We start from the raw sequence: 16,737 nt of genomic DNA, 5'->3' as shown, positions 1-16,737 counted from the left end.
ACTTTTTTTACTAAGTTGTCTCCAACGATGACATGTTTGTCCGGTGACCGCTACTGTAGCTTCTCTATGTGTTTCAAAAGCAAAAGGTGAGCAGTGGACTGAGCCGTTGGTTGCAATTCACAACCTCACCGCTAGATGGCACTAAAATTTACCCACTGCACCTTTAATGGGGGGATACATTTTGATTTAAAAAAATGTATAAATAATCAGAGGCACAGATATAAAGACCATAGGGGGGATAATCCCCTCCAAGAAATCGCACACCACGTGTTTGTGTTGAAATACCTTATTATCATAATTCACCCATTTAGCACCTATAAAGTAAAAATGCATTGTGTTCAGTAAAGAAGACGCAGGTTTTTGTGCATCAGTTTCATGTGCCGATACTGTTTGGTGAAATGTGTGTGCCGGATCAGAGTTGAGATCATGTGTGAGCTGCAGATGAGTTTTGAATTATAGCTTGTACACTAGATCAGGACAGCCTGTCAATATCAGAGAGAAAAGTGTTTCAAGGGCTCGACTTTGTTTTGGTTCACCTCTGATTACCATCATAAGCAAACGTTTTCTGCAGTCCACGCACACACACACACACACACGCACACACATATGCACACACATACACTGTCTTTGTGTCTGACGTTGTGATTGCCTTGTATTTAAGACACACTCTGTGCAGCTTTTCTTACACAAAATGCTTCTCCAATACCGATCACAGCTGAATGCGGCTCATTTCAATTGGTGAAAGGCGTTTTTTTGATTCCATCAGCAGAATGCTCTGCCAGCCGTGACAAAGACCATTCGATACCGCTCACAGGGAGGGGAGACAATATTCACACCCGACTCTGTGCTTTTCAGGAGACTGGAGGTAATTTCAAGAATATTTAGAGATCCTTTGGGTGCCGAAGTTAAATTTGCATTCAAATTTCTCATTCCAGATAATCCACTTTCAATAAAAACCATTACTGATGTTTAACGCAGGCCGTCGCTCTGCTGACGCATTAACCTTTAAAAACCATTGCTCGTGATAACTGCAGCGTTGGGTCTGAAAAGCAGGTGCAAAATACATAAAAGTGCACATTTACTGAAGCTAAATAGGTAGTAAACTTCTCATTCAAAACTGGTTGACCTTCCTGATCTGTATGCGTCTTCTGATGGTTGCCAGATCCTCATTCTGAGGGGAATTTGATCAGTGATCCAAATTAAAATTAGCAGTAAATTGGATCAGCTGATAGCCTGAGAGATGTTTAAATGGTTGGTGAAGGACACGTCCTTATACACATTATATCTGCTCTTATAAACACACATTCGTCTCCCATTAAAACACATATACTGTTTATAGCCTAATATATTACATTCATTTGAGTCATATCATCACAAAACTGAATTGATAATGATGAGATTAAAAAACATAAGGCCTACTAAATATTATCAGTCAGATGTTCAGTCAGTAAACATTTTGTTAATGTTTTGTGAAGCCTCATATTTTAGAGGATGTCAGATTGTAATGTTGATTTAAGCTGACACATCATGTAAGAGCAATAATTGACAGGTTTGTTGTTGTAAACTGCATACTATGTACTTTATTCAGTATATACTGCTGGGTATGCAGAACATCCTCGGTAGGATTTTGATAATTGCAGACACAAAATTGCCACTTCATTTTCCCCCTGATTGTAATTATTGAGCTCTTTAGCATTGACAGCTACAGGGAGCGATAGCACACACACAAATGCACACACGCACGCACGCACGCATACACACACACACACGGTGAGCAGGGGAACACTGGCAGGCAATTACACTTCTGCAATTATGGCTCTATTGTAAAGCAGGGCATTATGGGGGATTTGCTCTTCATTGCAATTAAAAAAACAGGACAAATCTGCTTCATTCCTTCACACACACGCACACACACACACACACACACACACACACACACACATCTGAGTTTTGCATCACACATTCAGGAGAAGATTTTCTCACCGTGTTTAGACACCTACAGGTTATGTAAAACATTGGGATGTCACATTTTCACCCAAAGTAAATATTTTTTTTTCTGACGAAGAATGGCTCACTTAGACAGGAGGAAAATGTCTGACATGTAAATCAACCAATCACAGATTTAAAGGGATAGTTCGGCCAAAAATGATATTAAACATATCATTTACTCACCGCGAAGCCGTCCGAGATGCATATATCCATCATTTTTCTGACAAACACATTTTTAGTTATTTTAGAAAATGTCTTATATCTTTCAGCTGCTAAACAGTAAAGTTACGGGGTCCACGTCCTTCATGTCCAAAATATGTGCATCTATCCTTCCCCAAAGAAATTTTGAAGAGAGTATTAGCGTAGTGTACGCACTTTTCTTAGTGACGTATGACAAATTTGAAGAGCGGGGGCACAGAGCAGCAGCAGAGAAACCTCCGTAAACTGCATAAGCTCTCATCCCGAATGTGGACGCGACTAAGATGGCGACATTACCGGAAGCTAGTTATTTTTGTTTATAAAGTTTTAAATGTGAATATTTCTACAACAACACCGCACGGATTACCCTCAGAAGACCTTTGTTTATCACCATGGAGCCGTTTGGATTTATTTTGTGAAGCATAGATGCACATTTTTTGGACTTGAAGGTCGTGGACCCCCGTAACTTCACATTTGATTAACTGAAAGATCTAAAACATTTTCTAAAATATCTGAAAATGTGTTCGTCTGAAAAATGATGGACATATGCATCTCGGACGGCTTCGGGGTGAGTAAATCATGCACTGTAAAAAAATCTGTAGAAATTGCAGCTGGGTTGCCGGTAACTTACCGTAGATTTAAATTTATGTTTTTTACTGGCAACATTTTGTTCAAAGTTAAATGAACATTAAACATTTACAAGTCTTTGTCTTTACAGAGTAAAACTAAAGAAAACGGCATCAAGCAAAACATTATGGGAAACAAAATCTGAAGCAAAAAACAGAAAAAGGTTGATGATGATTTCTGGTTTCCAGAATGCTTTCCATGAGGCTGTTGTTGTATGGTTTTATTCTGTAAAGATAAAGACTTGTTAATATTTAAAATTGATTTAACTTTGAACAAACTCTTGCCAGTAAATAACATAAATTTAAATGTACTGTAAATTACCGGCAACCCAGCTGCAATAACATTGTAATTTCTACTGATTTTTTTTACAGTGTGGGTTTAATATCATTTTTGGCCGAACTATCCCGTTAATAGACTCTTATCATAAGCCAAAAATAAATGAAATCAAACAACTTGAAATCAGTGGCGGCGTTTCACAAAGGGGTATGGCAAAATTTCATCGTACAAGAAGGCCATTCTCAAATACCGAATCTATAAAACCACATTATGTGTGTACATACTCCACCAACATGTACAAAATCATACTAAGATTGCATGGATGTACACTTACAGAAAACAATACGGAAGCAATACAATTGAAAAACAAAAATAGAAACTGAAAATTATGGTTGTTTAATAATGCTTTTCAAATGTTGTAATTCTTAACTAAATCCACACTCTAAAAAATTTGCTGTAATTTTGCAGCTGGTTGCCAGTAACTTACTGTAGAAGATAAAGTCAAAAAAAATTCATGTTCATTTAACTTTGAACAAAATGTTGCCAGTAAATAACATAAATGTAAAATCTACAGTAAGTTACTGGCAACTAGTTGCCAGTAATACCCATTAATACTGTAATTTCTACAGACATTTTTTACAGTGCAGCAACAGATAAAACAAGATAATATCAAAACAAAATATACTGTGACCTCCCTAGAGGTTAATATCTGTATTATGACTTATAATAAGTAACTTATTACATGGTTATAACAATATAAATCAAATCAGTTATTTGAAATAGAACTAAATCTGCATGATTAATTAATTCGTAACTATAATATAATGACATTATATCAATGCAGGCTGCACCTTTATAAATACCCCTATTGAAGTATACGACTGAGTTATAAATCAGTGTATAGTGGATTATGATGCAAATGCATCACTTATAAGTTATTATAAACATTATAAATGTAACTATACTGTTCTTATAATTGGGTATAGGTGTTGTTGTGTCTTTATAAATATATTTATAGAATAGTAATAACTGCCTATAAATGATTATAAAGGGGGTTATAATTCATTATAAGCATGGGCTTCATAGAAAGTGTTACTGAAATGTTATTTTATTTCGCATTCACTGGTCACTTTAAGAGCGTAAAAGTCACATGATTATTCTTTAAATATGGTGCGGTATGTTTGGTTGGAGAACAAGACCAAAGACACGTGTGCGACTTCATGCGGCATTGCAAGAACCGACAAACTCATGACATCAAAAGCGAGAGCAATTACAGAGTAGGCTGACTGTATATTTTTGCATAAGGCTGCACAATATATAACTTCAGCATCAACATTGTAATGTGCGCCTCTGCAAAAGTTACACCGCAAAACATCCAGAACATTTATTTCAAAAAGAAAACTATTTTGGATGCTTTCCTCAGTGTTACACTATATGAGAACGGTTTCAAACAAGAAAGAGAAAACACAAAATTCTCTGTAAAAAATGAATTAAAAAATCTGTCAGCTATTTAAAAAGGGGATTTTAATGCTATTTCATGCATTCTGACTTATTATCACAGTTTAAAAGTCATGCTAAACAAATGCAAAGTGTCAAAAAAGCAGTTGAATGTGTGATGGAGTATTTGTGGGCCAAACTCACGGCTCATCTCCTACAAGTTTCAGAAAGTTATTTTCGAACATGGGTACCTGTTACGTATCATTGACCCCATATTCCTTTTCAGTGTTGGGGAAAGTTACTTTTAAAAGTAATTGCATTACAATATTAAGTTACTCCCCAAAAAAGTAACTCATTGCGTTACTTAGTTACTCTTCATGGAAAGTAATGCTTACGTTACTTTTTAGTTACTTTTGCGTTACTTTTTCTTACTTGGCTGAGGCTTGATCTCTTTCAAGCCTTGCAGGTGTTTTTTATGATGTGAAGCTCTGGCCCGCCATCTCCATTTCTGACTCAAACTGCTGCGTAATTCTATGTTAATATGTTCAGTTTAATTCAGTACATTATTTTATTTTTAAATTGAATTAAACGGAAAAGTAACTCGCATTACTTTTTTAAAAAAGTAACTCAAATATTAATGTGTACATTTATAAAGGAATGCGTTACTTTACTCGTTACTTCAGAAAAGTAATATTATTACGTAATGCGCATTACTTGTAATGCGTTACCCCCAACACTGTTCCTTTTATGGACATTTCCCCTGGAAAACCACGCCCACATGTCAATCAGAGTGAGCGCGAGAACAACCCTCTTTAGCATTTTGTCCTGCATGATACGTTTGATGAGACTGAAGGGTTTAAATGATATCTGTCCTAAAAATCATACACACACACTGTAAAAAATGTCTGTAGAAATTACAGTATTAATGGGTATTACTGGCAACTAGCTGCCAGTAACTTACTGTAGATTTTACATTTATGTTATTTACTGGCAACATTTTGTTCAAAGTTAAATGAACAGGAACATTTTTTTGACTTTATCATCTACAGTAAGTTACCAGCTGCAAAATTACAGCAAATTTTTTAGAGTGCACTTCAATCCTGAAAAAAGAAATAATATAAAACAGGTTAAACTATTGCCATCTGTGTTTCTTGTCTTTGTGATCAATCCTCTTAATATCACCTTAACAAATATTAACAGGTTCAGAAACAACTTCTAAACTGTGTTTGCCGCATTACGATGAAATGTTGTTTTCAATTTAAAGATGGATTGTGCATGTAAATGTGGAGAGTTTCATTCTCATTATGTTCACCAACTCATAATGAAAACTGTGTGACTCTAATGGAATTCATTACACGTTGATCAATTAAATTAAAACAATTAGCGGTTGGTGGAAAATGGCAAATGACTAATTAATGATTTTCTGTTAATAAATGACTCAGATGTTAAAACATGAGGAAAAACATGAAGAGAAGCAGCACAGCACATCGGCCAACAGCTGAACAAACACGTAATCACATCCACTTTCTGTTCAACAACTCAAGACAGCAAATACAACTGCTGTTGATGCAGTACTGGGTTAAATACATTGCTGATGATCTCAATTCAAACTGAGTTTCAATATTTCATATAGGTGTGTTCGACTTCATGTGACATCACAAGAACCAACCGCTTGATGACATCAAAGTACCGCAAGAGCGATTCAATATTAGGCTATTCCTTATGATGTCACGAATAGCTTTTTCGGTACTTAATCTGCACACCTATGGCGTTTTCCGTTCGGACGTGATCATCCAGCCTGATCTCACGAGAAATTGTACATATTTTACGTGTTGGCTAATTTGTATCAAATCATAAGATTCTCATGAAGAAAAGCAACAACAATGAAACCGAGAACTGTTGATGTGTAAACTTTAGAGCAGGTTCCTCAAATCTTACATTGGAGGACTGGAGCACTACAGAGTTTAGCTCCAACCCTATTCAAACTTACTCAACTGTGATTGTCTAGTGATCATGAAGACCTTGATGATCTTGCTCAGGTGTGTTTGATCAGGGTTGCATTGCTCCGGCCCTCCAGGGTAAGATTTGAGGAATCCTGGTGTACTGTATGTGACAGACCTCAGTCAGTATAGATAAGATTGAACTCAAGAAGGTTAATAATCATGTTGTTGTTGTTGTTTTATTATTAAATTGAAGTCATTTGTGAGATTGTAACTGTTTTACTAAAACTTTAGCTCCAGAGGAATGACTTTTATGCCTTATGTAAAGTCGAGCAATTCAGCATGTATCCAGATGGCTAAAAACTCCTTGGAGAGATAGAGAGAGAGAGAGAGAGATGGGGGGGTGCGGGTGTGTACTCTCCTGCAGTGCCCATTCGTATCGGGTCACTACCCACTCCGTCATGCTCATAGAGATGGTAGGTCGTCTAACACAGCATGCTGTGAGAGAAATGTCAAGTGTGTGTATGCGTGTGCGTGTGTGTGTGTGTGTGTGTGTGTGTGTGTGTGTGTGTGTGTGTGTGTGTGTGTGTGTGTGTGTGTGTGTGTGTGTGTGTGTGTGTGTGTGTGTGTGTGTGTGTGTGTGTGTGTGTGTGTGTGTGTGTGTGTGTGAAGAAGCATCAGATTTAATTAAAATATCAGATAATGACAAGCATTATTGACAATGCATATTGTAGAATGTAATGTATTGATTTAAAGTCCTGTTATCAATAAGAGATTAATTTCATAGGGTGGATTAATGCAGCAGCAACATCTATTTAGCATATCTGTTAGCATCCAATGCACTAAAGGCAATGCAAACACACCCAAAACCTGCTGAATTTCCCATCATACAGGCCGTGTACAATATATATATATTATTATATACAGTATATGACATAATAGTATCACTCACGATCTTTAAAACATGAAGATTAGCTAGACTGTACTACATGCCAGGATATAAAACTTTCTTGTACTTCATGTTCTGTACTTTATGCAAGCAATAGCCATCATTTCACCGTCTAGGACTAGATTAACTATAGACCTGTAGTCTAGGCCAGTGGTTCCCAAACTTTTTCAGCGTGCGGCCCCCCATGTGTAAGGTACATTCCTTCGCGGCCGCCCCCCATAGAAAATTTGTGACAAATTTTTTTTCTAAAACTCAAAAATTGTATAAAAAAAACCTTAAATTATATTAAAAAGTAGTGACTTTGGTTAGTAGCCTAATTTTTTTAGATTTAATTACACAGAATTCATGATAAATTAATGTATTTCATACAATGTCATAAAACTGGGGCCCCCCTGGCACCATCTCGCGGCCCCCAGTTTGAAAACCACTGGTCTAGGCCAGTGATCTCCAACATGGTGCCCACGGGTCTATGAGTTGCCCGCTAAAGCACATTCCATTAATATCCTCAATATTTATTTATTACATATTTTTTATATTAATTTGCTGGGCATTTTAGCACAAACACGCGGGGTGCGATTTGCTGGGGGGGGTCCCCCCTCTGGTTTAATATCCCTGCCTCTGATCAATAATTTTTTTCTATGCATCCCCCCATGATTAATGGTCATCAAACCGTCATATAAACGGCCTAAACTAAAGATCATTATTTATAAGACATATCAAAGAGGTAGACTTCCAGATTTTTTAATCCATTGTGGTAGCCGTTGCTCACAAAAAGATTAAAGTGCCCGGGTCTAGGCTATGAGTAACCAACCTTTAGCCAAAATAAACTTGAATTTGGTTAAATCATTTTGTGAGATGTCTGATATTCTGTCATGTTAGTCAACAGTGATTACAAGCAGGGGCAGTGTTTGTGTATGGCAGGGTAATGATTTCATGACTAATAGCTATTTTAGATAACATCTTCATGATTTCCTAACATTTGCATTAGGAAAACAGTATCCTATGCGTTCACTTTACTTTAAGCCATCAATAATGCATTTATAGAGGTTAATAACTGTATTATGTCTTATAATAAGTAACTTATAACATGATTATAACAATATAAATCAAATCAGTTATTTGAAATAGAATTAAATCTGCATGATTAATTAAGTAGTAACTATAATATAGTAACATTATATCAATGCAGGCTGCACCTTTATTAACTCTTTCGCTGCCAGCATTTTTTTAAATAGTTGCCAGCAGCAGCGTTTTTCATGATTTTCACAAAAGTTTAATGCCTTCCAGAAAATGTTCTTCTTTAAATATATAAACATACAATATACCAAATGAAAGAACAGTCCCTCTAGTTTTTTTGTAATACCACATTTTGAGCAAAAAGCAGAGATAATTCCATTTTTGTGACAGACTTTTCATAGATATCCCATTCAGAGCGATCTTTAAAACAGACGCGGACATGCGGCCGCTTGCCATAGGGCAATACTTCCAGGTTTAAACAGTAGCGGGAGGGTGGATAATAGCGGTATTGCGGAAAGCCGGAAATACTCGTCATTGGCAGGGAAGCGTTTTCTCTTGATTGACGAGATATCTCGTCAATGGCGGCGAAAGAGTTAATACCCCTATTGAAGTATATGACTGAGTTATAAATGAGTGTATAGTGGATTATGAGCTTGCACATTGAAATGCAAACGCATCACTTATAAGTTATTATAAACATTATAAATGTAACTATACTGTTCTTATAATGGGGTATAGGTGTTGTTGTGTCTTTATAAATATATTTATAGAATAGTAATAACTGCTTATAAATAATTATAAAGGAGGTTGTATCATTATAAGCATGGGCTTCATAGAAAGTGCCATTGCATATATTTTATATATTGCTTTTTACGAATTGCATGAAAAACCACCTCAACTAAAAACTTATTTGTGATAAGAGTTTTTGCAAATTTGCTGTGTTTCCATTGGGTGCAATTTTCAATTCGCTATTTCAATTTGCGCAATTTAAAGAGTAATAGAAACGCGTCTAGTGATGCCATAAAAGAACCAGATTTGGTTTCTCATAACAGTCAAAGCTTCTTCATAATTTTATAACCTTTTGTGTTTTTAATGGAACCATTCAGACCTTTATTTTTAATTGCAATATTTTGCTATTTTGACTGTTTATTATCCACTTAATAATTGTTGCCCATTAGTTGCAAATGTTTTTGTAGCATGTATTATCAGTGTGACCAGATGCGGATGGGTTTATGTAATTATAAAGGGAAAGATTGGTTGATTAGTGAAACCAAAGCAATCTAAAAAGAAAAATTAACCTCAAATCATCCTGTCATTTAAAAATGCTCTTCACTTCATTACATGATGTTACAATATACTGCAGAAGATAAATAGACAAAACTCTTCTGCTCAGTGTTATCTTCTTTGCCTATTATATAATCATTCTTTCCTCTTTTATCTTTTTAACATAAATGGTATCAATTTACTCTCTGTTTCTCTCTCACTCTGTGTCTCTATCTGTCTCTCGCCCGCCGCGGGCAGCTGTGTATCTGCTTATGAGTGATGAGGGTAATTTCACCCAAACAACCAAACGATCATTTCCCCCTCAGAAACACACACATCTAAGTGGAGGCATTTGTTGTGATGTCTCCTGCTGTGGGCAGTGTTGTGTTCAGCGAAGAGTTTATCATATTTAAAAACAAATTTACACCCAAACGAGAAGCAAATTGTTTCAGTGAGCTGAGAGGCAGAAACATGAACTGATTGTTCATCAGTAACTGTGAGAAATCTGTCTGTTGTCATCTAATGCACCTGTTCAGCTGTCACACATGAGGATGCATTTTCATCTGATGATGCTTTTCTCCTCTTAAAGAGTTAAAGGGATAGTTTACCAAAAAATGGAAAGTCTGTCATCATTTACTCGCCCTCAAACCTTTCTTTGTTCTGCTAAATAAAATATGTTAATAAACAAACAGATGCGGTTTACAATTCACGTCCATAGTATTTGTTTTTCCTACTATGGAAGTCAATGGTACCCCAGATCTGCTTGGTTACAAACATTCTTCAAAATATCTTCATTTGTAGTTCATTTATAGTTGCTATTGTTTATCAGCAGAATAAAAATTTTTATAAATATAGTATATAACTATATAATAGCATTTTTAACAGACTTTTATTGAATTCTGCCTAAAAAAACTGTATTTCTGAATAACCTGAGGATGGAATCAAGCAGATTTCAATTGAAGGTATTTAATAAATGTATATGATGTGTCGAGAGTCGGGAGATCTTTGTCTCATTTTTGACTGAGGTGACGTTTAGCGGCTTTTGCATTTGAATTCCTCTTTTACTACTTGAGGGTAAATTATGACTTTTTTCTGTTAACTATTCCTTTAAATGTGCTGTTAATGACTGCATGACAATATACATTTTTGAAGAATTACACAGTTTCTAGTCAAATTTGGGAATGACTGGTATCTTTAACTCTTTCCCCGCCATAAATGAGTTGACGAGTTATAGACGAGTTATCTCGTCAATTAAGAGAAAACATTTGCTTAAAAACTGTGTTCCTGATAAATTTTTTTGGTTAATCTGTAATACCGCAATTATTTATAAATGATTAACCAATTTATGAAAATCTGAAGCCAAAACATCATTTACTAATTTTAAACTCTGTGTATGTTTTGATCATCGTTCTGAATCTGATCTTTAACAAAATTCCTTCACAAAAATGCAAAAAAATGCTAAAAAAATATTTTTTAAAGAAAAATACCCATATTTAAGAGTTTATAAGCAGAGAAAAAATGAAGAGTTTCGTTGCAAAACGAGATAACGCAGTTTTTATAATTTTTCAAAAATCTCGTTTTTTGGTTGTGCATTCCAATTAATATCAATTCAACTGCAGTTGGTTTGTTTTGATTTAAACCTTCATAACTTAAAATATACAGCTAAGTAGCACCATAAAACAAAATAATAACATGTTAACATAATAATAAACATGTTTTGACAAAAATGTTAAAAACGGATTAATCTCGTTTTGCAACGAAACTCTTCAAATATAGATAGGATAAAAGTTTTTATCCTGTTTTGTTTGTTTTTTTATGATTTGTTTGAAAGCAGAGGGTCTGTTCTTTCATTTAATATATTTGTATGTTCATATATTTTTTGAAGAAAATCTTCCTGGAAGGCATTTTGTGAACTCTCACTTTTTCAAAAAATGACTGGCGGGGAATGAGTTAAACTAAATGGCTAGATTTTTTCAGTGGTTGACACCAGAGCAAATTTCACATCAGAGGCAGTAGTTGTTTGTTTTTGGGAAAATCATATCATATAAGAATTTTAGATATAGAACGGGTGTAAACATAGGGAATATAATTATATTTTTGTCATTTAAATGTAGTTAAACTAAAAATTACTTTTTTACTACATGTATGTGTCAATAATGAAAATGTATGATATTAAAAATCACCATTACAGACATTTAATCTATTCAAAAAGCTCTATTAAATTATTGTGCATCCGAATTAAATGTGTCGTGTTGGATTCAGATGTTTTGTCTGATAAACAAAACCAAAATAACAGAATAAGAACAGAAAGAGATTTTATGATGTATTGTTATGAATCAATGGAATTAAATGAAATGACTTTTTAACCTCTTTTTCATTCCTTCGGGAATCTGAATATGAATGAGTTTTTCTCACAGACACTTCATTGGTTCAGGTTGAATGAACTGTCATCTCTCATTGGCTCAGGCTTCATTCAGTCTGATTCGTCTCTAGTGGGATCGGCCTGTGAAACCTCTGCTGTCTATGCTGATCTTGCGGTTAAGTGACAGAGCAAACAGCGCTAACCAGACACCTAAAAAAACCCAAATAACTCACCGCACAATCTCATGGCTCAATGATTCACACTGAGAGGAAATTACATGAAGGCTTCGGTGAGCTGAACTTTGTCACTGCATTAACACAATAAGAAAGAGGAAACTCTTGCTAATCTGTGCTTATAAATCAGAATTTAATGTGTTAACCTAAAACTGAATGTTACCTAAGTATCTAAAGAAAATTACATTTTTCTCTGTTTTTTTCCTTTGCAGAACTCGCCAACGAGATGCTTGGGAGCAATTTCAGTGTTATGGATGTGATATTTTCAGTCAAAAATGAAAACATAAGTTCTTACAGAATGCATTTATTACTGATATATTAAACCATCTGTCTATATTTTTTTAAACTCCCAAATGAGAGTCCAGAATGCAGAGATCAGAAAAATATCAGTCTATTACTCATGTTTTCTATTTTAGATTGAAACATGCATGCGGAGACTTCAAAAATACTTTGTAGGAATTATGTGATTTAAAATGCACAAACCAGAAGCAATAATACCTAACAAATGAAGAAGGGACAGGTTTTCAAAGAACAAATAGTATTTTATTGGTAACACTTTACAATAAAGTTGTATTTGTTAAAGGGGACATGTCATGAAAATCTGACTTTTTCTACAGTACTTCTATCAACCTAGAAAATGTGAAAAAGATCAACCCAGTAACTTAGTTTTATTAAACCATTCTCTGCAAGGACGTGAAAAAATTGCTAATTGAAATTTGGCTCCCCTTGTGATGTCAGAGGGGGATCTTATAATAATAATAATAATACCGCCCCTTAATCTGCACTATCGAATCACAGCACTGCCATTTAGTGCAGAGAGAGAAAGAGAACATTTCAACAAACCACCATTATGGTGATCAGTGTTTGCATTTCATCAGCTCATTTGCATTTTAAAGTACACACCCAAAAACGGCACATTTTTGCTCACACTTACAAAGTGGAAATTTTAACATTTTATAATAAATTATCTATATGATATTTCGAGCTAAAACTTCACATATGTGCTCTGTGGACGCCAAAGATTTATCTTAAAAAAGTCTTGTGAAATGTCCCTTTTAACAATGAGTTAATGCATTATCTAACATAAACCAACAATGAAATACTTCTACAGTATTTATTCATCTTTCTTCATGTCTTATATATTTTTTAAATCAAGCATTGTAACGGTTAACATTTATTAATGCACCATGAACTAACATAATTTACTGTATTAACATTAACAAGAATACATTTTTGTCTGCACATTTATGAAGAAAAACAATGTTATGGGCGTGACAGTTCTGCATGCTGTACTTAAAGTACCTAACTATGAAAAATATATATTTTTACTTAAATATCTCACATTGGTATTTTAGTTCCCAGATATTGACATATTAAAGTCAAACCACTGATGCTTAATTAAACAGTTAATAATATTGAATTTTAACTGCTTTAAAATATATTATATGAAGACAAAATGAGTGATTATAATCCATCTTAGTTTATGTTCAGCTAAACAGGAGACACACACGTTCTCAAGACTCCTCTTTTCTAAAGACCATTAACATCACATTATGCAAATGTTAATGGTCAAACGCTTGTTAAGGGGCAGCGGTTGAGCTGAGTGCATTTAAACAGCTTGACTTTGAGCAGCCCGCTGAAGGATGTTTTCAATTAGATTTCTGCTCATTTTATTCACACGTTCATCTATAGGAGTCCCAGAGGTTCTGTTATATTGTTAGTGTTCGTCCAGAACCAGGATGTCTTCTGAATAGAAAAACAAATTGTTTCGAAGCTATCGGCTTAAACTGGTAAAGGTTTTGTATTCTGATCTGTGTCTTCTCGGGATGAAAATAATGTCCAATAAAGAGTTTTCATTTGCACTTAAACCAAACAGAAATCACTGGATCAGTATTGACATATCTAATACAACAATTCCTGTTCAGATCTGCCAGCAATTGAGAAATGTATATATTGCTAAGATTATTATTTAATATATTGCTCTTATTATTTTGTCCATGGCTGGGAAGACTGGCCAGTATCAGTTGAGTTTACATACATGCAAAAAGGTTTCAGGGTTCAAGCTCATTTTTCTAGAGCCAACATCATTTAATGTAATGCACACACTAACAAAATAAATTCTCTGTATTAGATGCATCCGTAAACATTTTCCCATTTTTAACAACAACAAAAATAATTCTAGAGAGATGGTTTCACACTGTAATGCTGGTTATTAAGATCAAAGGTTTTCAACCTTTTTCAGGCCAAGACTACTTAATGGATAAAGATGAGGAGCAGGACCAGTACATGTATTAAATTAAGACTATAAAGTTGTGCAATAAATAAGCCAAATTACAAATTTTGCGTGCATATGATACGCCAGTCCTTCCTGTTCACTTAATATGCCACATCTTTTGTGTAGTTTTATGTATTGGTTTCTCACTTTTTAAACTGTTGTCTCTTGGGTTTGGGGTTAGATTTGGCATTTCTTTTAGGATAAAGAGCACCAATTATCCATTTCATGATTTTACATTTTCTTTGGTGTGTAAGTGTGTATTAGTTCATGTTAATGATATGCAAAAGGTAGAAACCCCAAAGTAAACAATGACGTCTCTAAAATAAATGGGGTTTTTTGGACTACAACAAACACACAGATTGTAGTCAACAGTTTACAGTCGGTTTAAAGACCGACATTATCATAATTCCTCTCGCTTCTGACTCACAGCCTGTAAGTTAACTCCTGCTAGCATTGCATTGTGGCCAAATCTTTCAAACATGGTAAGGAGCGTCACATTTCCTGCTGATGTCAGAGGTATTCAGGCCAATCACAATGTACAGATTAGCTGGCCAATCAGAGACACAGAGCTTTTCAAATCTGTGCGTTTCAGGAAGAGAGGGAAATCTGGAGCTACAAAAATGTACATGAAATGATATCCTTACCCAAACCCAACTCTAACCCCAACGCCAGGCAACAACTGTTTTAAGTTTAGAAAATATAAAAGAATAAAGCAGAAAAAATAGTATAAACCAATTATTAAAGGGACATACTAACGCAAACACCAAATCTAACCCTAAACCGAAGCGACAATGGTTTGAAAATAGGACAAAACTGTTGAGTAACAAATCTGTGAGAATGCAACTGAAAAATAAGCAAAAAACTATCCCACTGAACTTTGTGAGATCATGTTGTTTTTAGCAATTAAATAGATATTCTTAAATATATAAGTTTCTTCATGTTTTTGTCTATTCTTAAACCATGCTTGCATGGAGTTGGGCTTAGAATTAGGGTTTGGGTAAGGTCATTTTATGTGACAAAAAGTTGCTCTAACTCCAAACCCAAGCGACAATGGTAAGAAAACTAAAAAAAACAATACATAAAATGACATGAAAAGATGCGCCATATTAAAGCAACACTAAAGAGTTTTTGCTCTTTGCTCCCCCTACAGGTTGGAAGCGGAATTGTCCATTACCACTGTCGTAAATAATTTAGCCTACTGCAGCAAAGCTGGCAGCTGATTGGATTTTCACTCGAACTACAGGACCGCGACCAAGGCCGTAGCCAGGATTTTTCAAATACCGAGGACAACCCCTACATTTTTTTTTTTTATTTATATTTTTTCCATATCACAGAATAATAATAAACACGTCCAAACTACGACATAGCACAAATGTAACTGTGTCTGTGAGAATTTTGTTGGTGACTAAAAGCATCCAAAATAAATCAATGGTTACATTTCATCATCTGAAGTGTAAGTCACCCTTTGCCTAAAAACTGCAAGACTGTGTAATTTTTTTACGAAGCTTCTTAAATTTTCAATTTAGGGTAAATTTTTAAGAGTATAGAAGGAGTTTATATATAATATGGGCTCTTAATGGCTGATTTTTCTTCAATATTCAGTGTAAGTCATCTATTTCAAAAATACATTTTTGGTTTTCTAATAATTATTAACAAAATTAGTCAGTTTGGCACAGGTATATTTTTGGTCTACAAAAGTAATTTCAAGCATTTAACCATGCACCTTCAGATTAGAGAATGATACATGCTCTCGCGTCAGTCTCCCACCACGCCAGAAAAGATCGCTAGATTTTCGACTTTTTTTTAAGTCGCTAAAGGGGTTTAAGAATTGCTAAATCTAGGGACAAAATCATCTTCAAGTTGGCAACACGGCACTGCTGTGCATGTTTATACAGTGTATGAACTTGAACTAAGCCTGCTTCTGGTTGGCTAACAATGGAAATTCAGCCAGTCATCATTGGTTATGTGGTTGCCCCACCCCCTCTAACATACACAGACCAATCATCATCAGTTGAAGAGAAAAACATTGCCTGTCTGATAGTCTACTCGCTTCAGTGAGATTAACGCGCAACATTTTAATGTCATTAACAGTAACGACGAAAATTTATTTGATTATTCGTTACTGAAAAAATAACACTGTTAGTAACGACGTTTATTTATAACGCCGTTAT

This window comes from Misgurnus anguillicaudatus, chromosome 15 (assembly GCF_027580225.2).
Source record: "Misgurnus anguillicaudatus chromosome 15, ASM2758022v2, whole genome shotgun sequence".
NCBI classification, from domain to species: domain Eukaryota; kingdom Metazoa; phylum Chordata; class Actinopteri; order Cypriniformes; family Cobitidae; genus Misgurnus; species Misgurnus anguillicaudatus.
This window is presented reverse-complemented; position numbering follows the sequence as displayed.